General features: G+C 32.9%; 1 pseudogene; it reads right to left on the bottom strand.

Annotated features, from left to right (window-relative positions):
* Positions 1-1,610: 1,610 nt before the first annotated feature.
* LOC140694176 (olfactory receptor 4A47-like) lies at positions 1,611-2,539 on the bottom strand (annotated as a pseudogene).
* Positions 2,540-7,064: the final 4,525 nt, after the last annotated feature.

Below are 7,064 nucleotides of genomic sequence, written 5' to 3'. Positions count from 1 at the left end.
ATGTATTGATAAGAATGCCAATCCAAAAAAATAATTAAAATGTAATATCTACTTAACTCCTTACAACAAAATTAAGTGCAGCTGGTTTAAAAATACAGACATAAAATTTAAAAAGCAAAAAGACTTAAAAATTAAATGTGAAAAAATGTGGAAGAATATTTTGGTAACATTTGAATAGGAAAATTCTTACTAAGCAAGACACAGAAACTATAAAATATGGATATATTTGATTATGTAAAATTTAAAATATTTTGACATGGCCAAAACGATTCTGCACAGTATAGAAATAAGAAAAATAAATAAGAAGCTGGAAAAATAATAATTCTACCTACATAGTAAATTGGATAACTTCTTTATTATTATAATTAAATTATAAAAATCAATATGAAAAAGATCAGCAATCAAATAAAACACATAAAATCCATTAATAGGCAATTCATGAAAGAGGAATACAAATCATTTAAAACACTTGAATAAATGCTCAAATTCAATTATATTCATTTGTAATTAAAATATACAAATGAAACACAATTTCTTTAATCAGACTGAAATACTACAAATGTTTATCAACACTGGCTGTTGAGAATGTCATAAAAAGGTATTCTCCAGAATTAGGAAAGTAGTGAGTTTGGTACAAACTCATAGATGGCATTTTGTCAATAACTATGAACATCAACATTTTAAATGTATGTATCAATTGACTCAGCAATTCCACCGCTGGGAACTCAAACTTAAGAAATTTCAAAAAGACTTCATTGCAAAATTATTTGTCATAGAAGACTGAAGAAAACATGAAGGGGACTGGATTCATCGGTGTTAGTGATCTTTAAAAAGAAATTAAGCAGTTTGAAGAAACTGAGAGTGAGTTAGATCTGTAGACTGGTATATGAAGATGCTCAGGAGGCTGAGTAGTAAATAGCAAAATTTATACACAGAGACATCATTGTGAACACATATGTAAAAATATACATATTTTTGCAAATATTATTATTGGAAGAAACTTAGAGGATAATGACTGCATCTGGAAAAACTGGAAGACTGTAATTTAGGATGAGTAGGAGGTTTACTCCAAGTTATTCCATTTTGCACAGATTTCATTTTTAATATGTATTATCATTATTATCTATTAGCTTTCAATTTTTAATTTAGAAAATTAAATATTACACTAAAAATGTTATATTGAATAAAAGAATAATCTGTATAACATTAAACATTCTAAATTTACAATAAAAACAATGAAGATAAGTGATAAGAATCTGAGTAACATAAAACTAAGAATGAGAAAGAATTAAAAGTAAATATAGCAATTAAGTAAAAATTAATGAAACTTTATAAAATTGAGTTGACTACTTTATTACATATCATTTACTGACTCCCTACTGTAAATGCATTCCAAACTTGTAGGTGCACTGATAAACCAGACATTATAGAGTTTATATTTTAGCAGGAAAGCTAGTATTAATAGCAGAAGGATACAGTTCATTTTTGAATTATAATGATCACAAATTCTTCAGAGAAAAGAAAAGCTTGCATCAGATTTATGAAGACTTTCATATTCCAAGGAGGCTAGTTCTAGTGCTAAATTCTTTCCTTTATGATGGATAATGTGCTTATTTATTACTTGATCTCACTTTTTTTCTCCAGAGCTTCTTCATAGCATTAGTCATCTCAGAATTTCTTAGACTGTAGATAAATGGGTTCAGCACGGGGCTTATGACTGTATAAAACACATTTAAAAATTTGTCAATAGGGAAGGTCTTAGCAGGTCTTGCATACATGAAAATACAAGGAACAAAGAAGCAGACAACCACAGCAATGTGGGAAACACAGGTCTGGAGGGCTTTCTGCCTCCCTTCCTGACTCAGGTTCTTTAGAGAGTGCAAGATGATTACATAAGAGATGAGTAAGAGCAGAAAAAAATACTGCACATCAGTCCTCCATTGGCCACCACTAAGATGCCAGTGACAAAGGTGTCAGTACAGATGAGTTTCAACAATGGGAACATATCACACATAAAATGATCAATGACATTGGGGCCACAGAATGGGAGCACATAAATAGTGCCAAGATGAATTACTGAGTGCAGAAAACCTCCAACACAGGACACCACCAGCAACACAACACACACCCTTTGCCTCATGATAACCAAATAATGCAAGGGCTTACAGATGGCCACATAGAAATCATAGGCCATCACCAACAGAAAAACAATCTCTGACCCACCAAAAAAGTGTTCTGTAAAAAGCTGAGTCATGCAAGATTCAAAGGATATGGTGTTTTCCCCAAAGAAGAAGTCTGAAATCAATCTGGGGGAACTAGAAGAAGAATAAATTAGATCTATAAATGATAAGCTAGCAAGAAAAATGTACATCGATGAGTTCAGAGTCTTACTGACAGTAATTGTAACGACAATGAGCAGGTTACCCACCATAGTCAAAATGCTGAAAAGCAAGAACATGACAATAAGGAATTTCTGTTCCTTTGGATTCTGTGTGAGGCCCAAGAGAACAAAGTTAGTTACATTTTTCCTTGGTTCCATTTAGTCTGTACACAAGCTGACTTCACATATTAGAAGCAGTTTACCTACAAAACAATGGGGGACATTTAAATGCATTATAAGGTTAATTGTTTTATCTATTCAATTAAAAGAATGTGTATGGAGTATTTGTTCATGTCCAATGTGCCATTGACATTGTGAATACCAAGTTGAATAAGGCATCGTTCCCCAACGTCAGTGATAGGATACATGACAGGGGATCAGACAATTCCAGACCCATGTAATAAGTACCATTAAAAGGATATTCACACAATGCTAAGAGTGTAGGAATATGTCAATCAAACTGAAATCAGAGAAGGCTTCTTATGTAAAGCAATGATTTAGCTGAGTTTTTTTTTTAAGTGAAAGAACAAGAAAAGATGGGAAAGGAATTTCATGAAAAGGTACACGACTTATAAAGTCACAAAAGTATAATACTTGAGACTCACTTAAGGTGATTTACATTATCAGTATGAGTAGATCTAACCATAAATAGGTGTTCTCTATCCTGAATTGTGTCAAACCTCAGTGATAATTCTTCAGGGTCTCTAGGTGGGTATTTCCCTTTTCCTGAGCAATAAATACTGCAGCAGTCCAATTTTGCATCTCCAGGCTTTCTCTCTCCCCTAATTTTCAAGCCTGTATGTGCAACATCTCTAATTTTGGACATCCAACTGAATTGAAATTTAGCATTTGTAAAACTAACTTTTAATTGTCCATAATAAACATAAAGATTTCCTATACCTAAAATTTAATAGATATTCCCTATTCATCTCATTAAATGGCTATCATTTTCTATGTTATGTTTTTACAAAAAAATTCACAGTGTTCTTCACTGTTGCAACTCTCATACAACTTAAACACATCCTATTGTCTCTACTTTTGAAATATATCACAAATTTGATCACTCTCTACCCATTAGTTCCTTTTGGGTTCACTGCAATAATCTCCTGACTCCACTTTTATTCTGGCCTCCAAAAACTGCTTCTCCTGAAGCAGCACAAACTGTCCTTTATAATCTTATTCTGATGACATCACCCTGTTGTTCAAAACTCCTACAGTATATTCCAGTCACACACACTCATGATTTAATGTATCAATTTAGTATTTACAGTAACAAGAAATGTAATACCCATTTCATAACTGAAGAAACTAAGGCTCAGAACATCTGATTAATTTTCCCAAGGCCACCCATTTTTAAGTGATCAATCTAGAATTGGAAACTAAGTTTGATTTATTTCAAAATAATTTAATTTTTTACATAATGAAGAAGGTCACACAATGGTGAGCCTGGTTCCCACTATTTACAGTTAGATAAACCTTGTACAGATTTATTCACAATCTGAAGGTTTTAACTCAGTATGTGGCCCTGGAATTCTTTCATTGCTAACAGAGGGGGAAAGGTTGCATTATGACTTGGGGATATATTTTATTTCATTTGGCTGGCTGTCCTTTTTCTTGATAGAGTCTTATGATTACCTGGAAGGTCATTTTTATGTGCACAATAGATTATTTAAAAGGAATTCCATGTTGTGCACAGAGAAGCAAGTTTATAGTGTTAGGAAATTTATCAAAAAGACCAGCAAATCCTATATTTACATAGAAAGATAGCAACTAGTCATTTCCTGGGTAAATGTTTCACAAGTAGCTTCTTTCCCATGAATTTCAAAAAGAAAAATAACATTTGATTGTTTAACCCTTCTCACACCTTCAGTGTAACATGACTAAACTAGTTGACTTGTTATTTTTGAAAGACATTCCTGTGATTTATTTTATGTCATGCTTTAAGCCTAAGAAAGGAACTCCTAAAAAATTTGTGTAGTTCCTAAGTGGATACTGTCTTCTTCCAGATAGAGGTGAAGATCACGAGACTTTTTGTCCCTTCTAAACACATTTCTCATTGAGTCTCAGAATTGGAAAGTGTCCAAAACTGATTCTTGCTTAATTAATTCACTGGGATTTTCAACAAAATTTTAAAAGAACATCTACATGTAAAGCTATTACTAGATCAAATCAAGTAATTAGGGTCAGAAAGACATAACATGGAGGAAAAATATAGCTTTAGAGCCCTTATGAGACTAATGCCAACCCAGAATAAAATTTAAACCTAGTCATTTTCTTCCAGTGAATTTACTTATTCTGTATTTCCTCACCTGTCATAGCAAGATTTTCCTTCTTTTTATTTAGTACTCAATGAAATCAGCTAAAAGTTTGGTTAGATATAAAAATTGTATCATCAATTTAAAAGTAATAATTATTTATCCTACTATAAATTGTTTTTAAAAAATTTAGGGCACCCATTTTATGCCAGCAACTGTGCAATGAGTGAGGACACAATGATTAATAAAACTGGATGGGGGGAATCATATAAAAGGTCTTCCCTGTATGATCTTATATTCTTATATACAAAGTCAAACAATAAAAGGAGATGATTTAATAAAGTAATTATAGTTTTATTCACCCCTTAGAAGATAACAAATAGGGTACTGTGACAGAAATAAGAGGGAGAATTCTACCATGGATAATGTAATCAGGGACAATGTTTCTTAAAATGTGATTAAGCTGAGATCCAAAGGATAGGAAGTGGCTACCACTGAAGCACTGTTACAGACAGTAAAGTTAAGTAAATATTAGTTAAGTAAAATTATATCTCTTCAGAGATGGCATGATTTATACGTAGAAAACTCAAAAATTTTTCATAGAAATTTTTAAATTTTGCTACTGAGAGTGTGCACTCTTGTCTTTTCCAGGTGTTAATGGGAAAGCTTTCCACCTTTCAATGCTGAGGATGGTGTGCACTGTGGATCTGCCATATACAGTGTTTGCTATGTTGAGGTGCTTTTCTTCTACACCCAATTTGTTGAGAGGTTTTTCCATGAAATGATGTTGAATTTCTATACTGTTATGAACAACCCAAGGAAAATTAAGAAAATAATTCCACTTACAAATAACATCAAAAGAGTAATATAGTTAGGAATAAACTTAAGGAGATAAAAGTCTTGAACATTGAAAACTGCAAAATGTTGCTGAAAGATGTTATAGAACACACACATATCGGGAGAGACACATATGAGCTGGAATATTTAGTATTATTAAAATGTTAATACTACCTCAAGTAATCTACAGACTCAATGCAATCCCTATCAAAATCCCAAAAATGTTTTTTGCAGAAATAGAAAAATCCATGCTAAAATTCATATGGAATCTCGGGGGGACTCCAAATTGCCAAAACAATATTTGAAAACAAAGAAATTGGAGGTCTCATACTTCATGATTCTAAAACATTCTACAAAGATTTGGTAATCACAGAACCGGTATTGAAATAAAGATGGACTTGCAGACTAATGGAATAAAATAGACAGCCTAGAAATAAACCTTTGTATATGTGTTTCATAATTTTTGAGGGGGATGCCAAAAGCATTTAATGGGGAAAGGACATTATCCTAAGTGGGAAAAGGCAGTCACAAAAAAACAAATATCATATAAATCCACTTATATGAGGCACTTAAAGTAGTCAAATTCTAGACAGAAAGCAGAATAGGGGTTGCCTGGGGCTCAGTGAGTGGGGATTTTTATTTATTGGGTGTGGAGTTTCCACTTGGGAAGGTGGAAAAGTTCTGGAGGTTGGCAGTGGTGATGTTTGTATAACAATGTGAATAAAATTTTGAAATTATAAATTTTGTTACTTACATTTAATCGCAAGTTTTAAAATAAATTTAAGAACAAAAGTGACCTTGTCAACTGGTTTATGATGTGAACATAAACTATGACACGATAGCCCAAAGTATATGCAAAGGTCATTTACATAAGCTACACCAGGGTAATTTGTTTGAGAGGTAAACACATCTTTCCAATAGCAAAATTACTACATTAAAATCTCTAGAACTGTATCCTGAGAATCTGCATTTTACAAGAACCTAATTCTGACAGTAAATTAAACAACCAATTGAGCAATACATAAATTTAAATAAAAATTTTATAATCGTAGGTAATTCCCTACCTGGACCCTCCTCAAAGCCTAGATGTCAACATCAACATACTTTTGATAAGCAGTGTTCAGCTGGCCCCAAACCATAAAACTGTCTTCTTTTCTCTTCTCGATTGAAAAGATAGTCATTTTATATTGGTTTGATTACTCCCCAAAGTCACTATTTCACTCCAGGACTTCTGGATAGCATTTTTCACCTCTAAATTTTGTATGTAGGTTTAAGCTTAGCAAAGGAATTATCATGACATAAATGTAGCCACAGCTTTACCAGTGAAGAAGGTGGTAGTTGGGTGCAAATATACAAATAATCAGGGCACAAAGACTAAGATGACCACAGTGATGTGAGAGACACATGTGAAGAGGGCTTTGCACCTCCCTCCAAGCTACAGGTCCTTAGGGAGCACAAGATTATCACACAGAAGACCATCATGAGGAAAAAACTGGGGAGATGAACTCACTATTGTCAGCAACATAGAATCCCAGTGTATGTGTCCACACAGACAGTTTCAATAAAGGGTTAAAGTCTCACATGAAGGTTCT

This window comes from Vicugna pacos, unplaced genomic scaffold (assembly GCF_048564905.1).
Source record: "Vicugna pacos unplaced genomic scaffold, VicPac4 scaffold_20, whole genome shotgun sequence".
Lineage (NCBI taxonomy): Eukaryota > Metazoa > Chordata > Mammalia > Artiodactyla > Camelidae > Vicugna > Vicugna pacos.
Note: the sequence above shows the minus strand (reverse complement) of the source record. Positions and strands in the feature narration are given on the sequence as shown.